General features: G+C 45.8%; 1 long non-coding RNA gene across 3 annotated transcripts; it reads right to left on the bottom strand.

The window, feature by feature from the left end:
• Positions 1-517: 517 nt before the first annotated feature.
• Positions 518-9107, bottom strand: LOC145514733 (uncharacterized). 3 transcript variants are annotated; one of them, XR_014060342.1, is made up of 4 exons: positions 8428-9107; positions 6965-7023; positions 2807-6548; positions 518-679 (listed from the first exon to the last, which is right to left on the bottom strand). It is a non-coding gene; the product is annotated as an uncharacterized LOC145514733 (long non-coding RNA). The 3 variants fall into 3 exon arrangements; XR_014060341.1 differs by having other exon boundaries at positions 2807-5783; XR_014060343.1 differs by lacking the exon at positions 2807-6548.
• Positions 9108-9448: the final 341 nt, after the last annotated feature.

Raw genomic sequence — 9448 nt, 5'->3', positions numbered from 1 at the left:
TCATTTTTCTGCTATTCCCTCTATGTAAAAAGTCTGGAAAGCTTTTTCCTTTTTAGATCTCTAGCTCCACTTGATGAAATCTTATCTGGCATTCTTCAAAGGTCTACCTTGACCATCATCACCTTCACATGGCCTTTCCACCAGATGGGATCTTTGCCTTCTTTGACCTCTCATTACCCCACGGCCTATACTTCTCTTTTTTTTTTTTTAAGATTTTTTTTTAAAATATGGACTATTTTTAAAGTGTTTATTGGATTTACTACAATATTGTTTCTGTTTTATGTTTTGATTTTTTGGCCACAGTTTATGTGGGATCTTAGCTTCCTGACCAGAGATCAAACTGGCACCCCTCACATTGGAGGGCAAAGTCTTAACCACTGGACCACCAGGAAAGTCCCCGTACTTCTCTTGAGTTTGATTGTATTATACCATTTGCATCTTTGTCTTGTTCCCATATCTGGACTGTCTCCTACCCATCATGACAGATATAAAGTCCTCAGATATATGGAGAATATACTGGGAATGGATAGTGTGAGTTTATTGAATTGATGACGCTCGAGGAGTGAAAACACTCTGGGGCACAGTGATATCTCTAAAATACCTTCATTAAAACACAGAGAAAGGACTTGATGTGGATCTGAGACGCCATAGTGACCTGTTATTTGGGATTTACTGGGATCTGAAAGGAAAGGAAAACCAAATTAAAAAAAAAAAATGTGTGTCCCATAGAAGGTTTTCTTCACAGCATAAAATCCTAAAATAGCAGCCAATATTACATGCCAAACATTATTCTAAATGCTCCACATATGTCAATTATTTAATCCTCAAAAATATATTTTACTGATAAGGTGACTGAGCGCAAAAAGGTTAAGCGTCTTGCCCGAGATCACAGCTAATTAGTGATGAAGTTGAATCCAAGCAGACTGGCCTCCCAATGCATGCTTGATGTGCCATATCAGTGTGAATTTAGTCACACAAATATGCACATTTAAAACGATGCATTACTCAGAGTAGCAAATTAATTTAGAAACATTGCTTTTTCCATTCTCACATCCCATAAAACAACTTAATTTGAACTTCTCACATGCATCTGCATTTTTGTTTTCCCAACTCTGAAGTCACATTTAGTGACATTTGTAGAGGTTTCTGGTGGACATCAACCACATGGCTGTTCACTGATTGAAACATACCAGTTTATCAATACAGGTAGGTATCACATGGTCACTGGGAACTACCTCATATCATACACACACACACAAATGCTTTTTTCATAACATCAGGACAATTGGTTGAACATGTGTGTTGTGGGTAGGGCTAGTATTCGCTGGTATATGAGGCTTATCCTTGTACTCTGTTCTGAGAAATTGTTAGATATTTCAAATATTATTCCTGTAGACACATTCTTGATTTTTATAACCTACCAGCCCCTTGCCATATTGCCTCTTAAAGTGAATCTTTAGAAGGCTTATTTGCAAGGACAACCACACTTGCAATTGTGAGGTTACACACTCAGCAATAATAAATGGAGCTAAAACTAATAACTAAGAGCTCAATCATAATGGAGCTAAAATTGTGAGATTACTCACTCAGCAATTTAAAGGAGCTAAAATGCCATTATATTTCTTTGCTTCCTGTTTCTTTTTCTTAACTGAGCCCATCAGAGGTGACCTCTGCAATGTTAGCTGGGTAATTTCTCAGTGTTTTAGGTTCAAAATAAGGTAACCAATGGCTGTGTACTCTGAGGTAAAACACTCTGTAAGGGTCGCTTTATAAGGTGACTGACCGTCTTCTAAAAAGTGCTTCAGAGAGAAGGGGATGTCACTTTTTATCCAAGCATAGACAGTCTTTATTGAACACCAATTGCTAAGTAAGGCCCTGTTACTCATTTTCCTACACCCATCGGCTCCAGCAACTTTGAGCCTTGAATGGCTTCACGTTTCTTTCCCTTCTCTCAATATCCTGGACGCAGGTGACAGAGGCCAGCGAGCTCTCCTCCTCCCCCCGCACACCTCTCCCGCCCCCTCCCCGCCGGCACCACCTCTCCAGGCCTCAGGCCCCCTCTGGCCTGTGATGTGGCCCCACAGTGTCTGGAACGTGCCGTGTTTGAGCAGGGATGAGGCAGACCTCCTTAAGCTGCTTACTCTAAGTTGGATATTGTTCCTCCTAGTCAATTGATACTGAAAATAATTACTTCTTAGAATCTTTGAAAACCAAATGTGTAAAGAGAAATTAAAATCTAATTAAATGGATGTAGGCAATTCTGTCTGAGCTGACAACGCTTAAGCCACTGCAGTTTGTCAAAGGTTACATTATCTCCCTGTCCCTGGGTGCTACAGGCTCTGCTTGGCTCTGAGCCTGGCATTCCCTCTCCAACACCCTTCTGTCTGCCCTGTCTTGGACCTGCATCCTCTTTGTTCTCGGGCAGGGACATGGGCTAACGGGGCTAATGAGGCCATCCATCAGCAGGAATGCTAAAGAATCTCCTGCAGAGGACAGGGTCTCCCTGATCTTAAAGCTCCAAACCACTGCTTCTCAGCAGGGGTGCTTCTGGTTTTGTGGCAGGACAATTTCTTTTAGTGCCTCTCTGGCAGGGCTGGAGGGCAAGGCCACTCCCCGGTTGCGAGCTACCACTTGAAGCCAACTCTATTCAGCCACCAGCATGTAGCTGGCAGCCCATAACCATAAGCCTTTGACCCTCCCAGCTCCTCTATGATGATATCTTACATCAGTGTTACCCCAGTATGTGCACATGCTACCAGGTGAAATCCCTGAGCTAAGAGGCTAGAAGTTTTTGTAGCAATCTGACCTTCAGTTCAGTTCAGTCGCTCAGTTGTGTCCGACTCTGCAACTCCATGAACTGCAGCACATCAGGCCTCCCTGTTCATCACCAACTCCCGGAGTCCACCCAAGCCCATGTCCATTGAGTCGGTGATGCCATCCAACCATCTCATCCTCTGTTGTCCCCTTCTCCTCCCACCCACAATCTTTCCCAGCATCAGGGTCTTTTCAAATGAGTCAGCTCTTTGCATCAGGTGGCCAAAGTATTGAAGTTTCAGCTTCAACATCAGTCCTACCAATGAACACCCAGGACTGATATCCTTTAGGATGGACTGGTTGGATCTTCTTGCAGTCCAAGGGACTCTCAAGAGTCTTCTCCAACACCACAGTTCAAAAGCATCAATTCTTTGGCTCTCAGCTTTCTTTATAGTCCAACTCTCACATCCATACATGACCACTGGAAAAACCATAGCCTTGACTAGATGGACATTTGTTGACAAAGTAATGTCTCTGCTTTTTAATATGCTGTCTACGTTGGTCATAACCTTCCTTCCAAGGAGTAAGTGTCTTTTAATTTCATGGCTGCAATCACCATCTGCAGTGATTTTGGAGCCCAGAAAAATAAAGTCAGCCAGTGTTTCCACTGTTTCCACATCTATTTGCCATGAAGTGATGGGGCTGGATGCCATGATCTTAGTTTTCTGAATGTTGAGCTTTAAGCCAACTTTTTCACTCTCCTCTTTCACTTTCATCAAGAGGCTCTTTAGTTCTTCACTGTCTGCCATAAGGGTGGTGTCATCTGCATATCTGAGGTTATTGATATTTCTCCTGGCAATCTTGATCCCAGCTTGTGCTTCATCCAGCCCAGCGTTTCTCATGATGTAGTCTGCATATAAGTTAAATAAGCAGGGTGACAATATACAGCCTTGATGTACTCCTTTCCCAATTTGGAACCAGTCTGTTGTTCCATGTCCAGTTCTAACTGTTGCTTCCTGACCTGCATACAGGTTTCTCAAGAGGCAGGTCAGATGGTCTGGTATTTCCATCTCTTTCAGAATTTTCCACAATTTATTGTGATCCACACAGTCAAAGGCTTTGGCATAGTCAATAAAGCAGAAATAGATGTTTTTCTGGACCTCTCTTGCTTTTTCAGTGATCCAGTGGATGTTGGCAATTTGATCTCTGGTTCGTCTGCCTTTTCTAAAACCGGCTTGAACATCACAACATTTTTATTGCATTTTACAGATTGAAAAATCAGTTTGCAGTGGGTTGGAGGGAAGAAAAGTGGGCCATCACCACACATGGTTTGCAAAGTTCTGTCCTCCTCAGATAACCAGGACCCTTCTTGCCTGTTCTGGACCTTACTCCCATCAGCTCCAGCCTCTCCATGCTCAAGCCCAGGGTCTTTGTCTTCATGTCTGAATGTGATTTTTCTGACTTTATGTGAAATGTGTTTTTTTTTTCTTCCCCTGGCCACATTCTTCCACAGAGGCATTTTGGGTTGCAAGAAAGAGAGGCTCATTCATGTCACCTGGAGAAAATGCAGGGTGGAGTGGTCACTGCAAAGGTTCACACGCATGGAGAGAGGCTGAATGTGTGCCTGCAAGAATGGACTGGCTCTGAGGGAGGTGAGATCCAGGGAGCAGCTGCTCTCTCAACCTCCTTCCAAGGCCACCTGACCCTTCCTGGCATCTCCGCTCTGCTCTGTTCTCTCTCTCCCTGCTGCTACCCCATCTGTGCGCTCATGACTTCCACTCCTTCTCCACTTTGTCCTGCTCTGGCCCATCACGGCCTTTTTCAGCCTTATGACTCACTCCACCTGCCTACAGCCTGGGCTCCGACATCCTATAGCTTAAGGTAACATGAGAGGGAATCCAATGGGCTCTGGTCACCTTTTCTTCCTGCCAGGCCAATCTGAGCAGCCTCATGGGGGCAGTTGTGCTTAGGTCAATGCCTGCTTTCAGGCCTGTCGATTCCCTCCTAAAAGGGAGGTGAACAGAGTCACTTGGTTAAAAGCAGACCCTCTAAGCAGCAGGAGCTTCTGAAGGAGTGCTTTCCCTTGAAGGTATCCTGGGTGCTATCTGTCCAAAACACTCTTGTTTTTTCTCCTGTTACCCAAAGCAGGTGGTATGAAACGGTCTGGCTGACTCCTGACCCACCTGGGTCCTGGTGGGTACCACTACTGGGTACCAGACGACTGCAGGGTTATCACCTATAAGGGTGTGTGGCTTTCATGGGCATCTCTCCCTCGGAACCATGCCAGCTCCAGGGCTGAGCTGGTGGAAGGGGAATGTTGGAGATTGCTGGAGGCACTTCCCACTACCCAGCTCTGTGTGGTAGACAGCTCCTTGGGGGTTAATGGTTTTTGGCTGATGAAATCACAGCAGAGTCATTCATTGTCAAAGCTCTTCGACAGCATAACAGTTATTACTCCCTGGACACCTCCCCATTCCCTTCTGAGCCATTTCATTTTCTCAGTCTTGTCGGAAATGAGCATTTGCATCAACATGTCAGTGCCCCCTTGTAATAATGGCATAATGTTATTGTTTTCTCATCACTGTGAAGAGTGGGTGCTGCAGAGGCAGCTACACACTCATACCGGTTCGCTGCCTGAGCCCCACTGAGAGTTCAGGGGCATCACTTAGTGGGATGCGTAGGTGGAGAGGCCGGTCTGCCCCCAAGGGCCCTCTCCCATAGTCAGGACCAGCACACAGTGTGGGTGCTCCTGTCCCCATGGCCAGACACTAGGGGGTTAGACCTCATCCCTTGCCCTTCTCTGAATTAGGGACAAAACTCCAGTGGTGGGCAGGATGCTATGTTGCTCCAACAGATGCTCCATCTGTTATGTGCATGCTCAGCTAACAAGCCAGGTGTCTCCTCCACCCTGTTAAGGCTCATTCTGGCCCCAAGGGGGAACTAAGGTTCCCTCACTTCTTTTCCAGTGGAGAGGTCGCTGCTGCTTCTAGCCCGTAGTGATAAGACAGGATCAAGATCAGACTTGGAGCCTAGGGATAAAAGTGAAAGGAGGACCCTAGTACTGTGCTTGGTCTGGGCTTCAGGGACCTGCAAAAGCTTTGTCTACTGCAAAAGTGTTTATGGAGGTGACCTTGCTGGCCTTGTCCTCTGTGCATAGAACCCAGAGGTCCTCTCTCAGGAACTTCAAGGGCGGCCGTGCCACCTCCTCTTTCTCGGTGTCTTTTCACCTCAGACAGTTAGTAGACACTTCGTGCCCCGCCTCTTGCCCCACTCCTTTCTCCTAGTTTCGAAGACATCGAAGACTAGATTTCTTTTGGCATCTCTCGGGCCAGTGCCTTCCATTCTAGCTCCTCCCTTTCTAGAAGGAAGTGAGTCCCAGGACCATCTGTTATGTGCATGCTCAGTCGCTTTAGTCATGTCCGACTCTTTGCGTCCCTATGGACTCTCTGTTACCATATCCCCAAATTCTCCCATAACGCAATCCAGTGCCTGACCTTCAGATAACACCCTACACTTTTCCTGATTTTCTTTATACAGCAGTAAGATGGGTACCAAACAAAATGGCTGGAAAGAATGCTTTTGCTATATATTATCAACTTAGAATGAGGCCATCTAGGTAGATTCTCTAAAATTGCGAGGAGGAGAGAACTAAGGGGCTCTTGGATCCAGTTTCAAGCCGTGGGGGTACACTGGAGGCCTCACACTGAGGTGCTTGATAAAGCCTCTGGTGTCAAGAGCTGGTGGCTGGAAGTATGCTGGGGTTCTGGAGGACTGTTTCTGAGCCCAGACATCTGCTATTTAGCATAGATGGACAGAGACAGTCAGAACATAGCTCTCTGCAGGGGAACCACCCCCAAGGACAAGATCTAGTCAAGGACACTAGGGCCAGGTAATCTGTTACCTCTGAGCAGTATATAGCAGTGACTAATTACCCCTATGGTTATGAATGCATTTATGTATAATATTAACATCCAATACATTATTTATGGCCCCAAATATGAATAATTCAGTGTGTCCACATTTAGCAGGTTTCTGCTTAAAAACCGGCTTTGCACTGGGTCTTGACATTGATCAGGGAAGGACTAGGAGAGAAGCAGCTCAGCTCATGTTCTGATCCCAAGGACACTGGGCTGCTCACTGTAGGGGGTGTTTCAGCCCAGGCCCCACCCAACATGGGGTACTCACTCAGCACCCTCTTTTGGTTACTCACCCACTTAGTGATGATAGACAGGCTCAGTGATTGCTAAGACTCATTCCAGACTTGAGATTCTGAGAAGGAGAAAAAGAACTCAAGAAAGTGCTAGTATTCCTGATCCAGAAGGGTTGCAGTTGACTGCTCTGATCCTGGAGTGAGCTGTGCCCAGGTTATTGGCTCTGGCTGGGACTTGCCAGTGTCTCAGGAACAGAGCTGGGGCTGTTTGATGTCTTAGTGTCCCTTCTGTCCAAAAGTTACTTGAAATCAAAGACTTATTTATCTTTGTCTATCACAGCAGTGAGCAGAGTGCCCAGCATGTAGTGGGTCCTCCTATATAAGTGTTAAATGAAAGAACTAATGAGGCAGGGACTTCCCTGGTGGTACAGTGGATAAGAATTTGCCTGCCAGTGCAGGGGCAAGATTCCACCCCTGCTCCAGGACGATTCTGCATGCTGCAGAACAACTAAAAGCCCAAGTGCCACAACTCCTGAGCCAGTGCTCTAGAGCTCACGCACTGCAACAAGAGAAACCACTGTAATGAGAAGCCCAAGCATCGCAAGGAAGAGTAGCCCCCACTCGCTGCAACTAGAGGAAATCCATGCAGCAACAACAAAGACCCAGCACTGCCAAAAATAAATAAACAGATGAAAGAGTGAATGAGGCAAGGATGTGGATTAGCACCTACTCCTTTGCCATTTTAGTCCATCTCCATGATGAGGAAGAAGAAATTTGCCTTTTGGATTTTTCTAGAAGTTCAGACCTCTGTCCTTCAATCCAGTAGAGGCATTCTATCCCTTTTACTCTTTCAAGTCAGGGGGACTTCATGGCAAAAAATAGTAACCTTGCATCTGCAAAACTCTTTCATCTTTTGCCTGTAGCTAGAGTCGAGCTGATTTCCATTCAGCCTAAGACTTGCCTTGGCTATTGAAATAGGAGGCAGGGAGTAGCTTAGGCAGTAGCAGAAACTTGCCAGCGTCTTGGCCTTGGCAGACACTTGGCCCTGGGCAGGTCAATTCCCCAAGCCTGTTTGTTTATCTGCACAATGAAAGGGTCAGACTCAAAGATTTACCAACCCAAAATTCTTTGTGAAAAATGAGTGGGGGGAAAGACGCAGTGGACCTGCTTGAGGAACCCTGGGTTTAGTGGCACACGGAGTGTGAAATGTGAAGTTGTTCATAATGGCTTAGATGGTGAAAGAATAATGCCATCAGCCCTGGACCCAGTGAGCCAATTCCTCTGCCCATAGCCAGAGCCACAGCTGTAAACTCAGATTTGAACTGATATCTGAGAGCCAAGCAAGTGACTGCTAAGTCACTCCTGCTCAGTACAAACAGCCCAGTGCATTTCTGTAGGGATAGGTAGGGGCTGAAGGCACCCACTGTGTGACTTGTTAGCACTGAACAAGGGACAGCATTTAGGAGTGGTAGAGCATTTAGAGCTGAAAGTCACCTGGTTTAGCCAAACGTCCCTAAACGTACCTGTTCTTAGATCACGTACAGGAGACTGGAAATCATTCTGCTTTCAAAGACTTGAGCCAGTGAAGGCACAATGACCTTTTGAGAGCCTATTCTGGCTTTTGATCATGGGCACAGTTTTCTTCTAATTGAAATCTCTCTTGATGAGGCCCATTTCTTATTCTTTAATCTTCCAAGTTGATGGCAAAGATGCATAGTTACAAACCGGCCTTTTAATGGGATCTTCTCTTTCTCCAGGAAAAAACACCGTTATTACTTTAGGTTTAGAAGCCATTCCCCTATTTTCCATGTCTCTTCACCACCATTTTCAATTGCTGTACCTTCTTTTCAAAATACAGGGATCCAATATTCAGGGTAGTGGCCCCTCCCATAAACGTAAGTGTGTTTTCCTTTACCCTGCCCCCAAATTGCATATTTGCTTTTAAATAGCTGCAATTCCTAACTTAATTCAGCTGCTGTTTACTGTGATTCTGCCCAAAAATGCCTGTTTATTTTGTATGGTGCTCAGCTTATTTACATATAATGGCTTCTAATGATGCTGAGAAATAGAGGACAAAATGATCGTGAAGATCCTAATGAAGATGAAAAAGGAATGGGGATGAACTAGCATTGTTGGCAGTGAGTGGGATTCCTGGGCTGCACAAATGCTTGCAGAGCAGCCGGCCCCTCGGCCTGAGTGCTCTAGTCCCAGGAAGCTTTGGATGGTTTCAGGCAATTGCCTGCACTCAGCATTATCCTATGACAATTTGTTTAGTCACAATTATCTTTAATCTCCTGGGGCATTAATGCTTATTGTGAAGCACTAACACATTCTGATCTTATTCAAACACTTAGGACTTTCTTGCTGGTCTCAGATGCAGAGACAAAAGCCAGAGAGGATTAGGAAGCCCTCTTCAGCTGCCCTGAAAGGGCTACCTGGGCAAGTGGCTGACTTTTTGTGAGGTGGACCTGAGTGGGTTACCATGACAACCAAGGAAGCCCATACCCGGGACTCAGCCTGCCTGGGCCCCTCTCCAGGCCTCAG

The sequence above is a fragment of the Giraffa tippelskirchi genome, chromosome 7 (genome assembly GCF_054371585.1).
Source record: "Giraffa tippelskirchi isolate mGirTip1 chromosome 7, T2T-mGirTip1v1.2.pri, whole genome shotgun sequence".
Classification (NCBI taxonomy): domain Eukaryota; kingdom Metazoa; phylum Chordata; class Mammalia; order Artiodactyla; family Giraffidae; genus Giraffa; species Giraffa tippelskirchi.
This window is presented reverse-complemented; position numbering and strand designations above follow the sequence as displayed.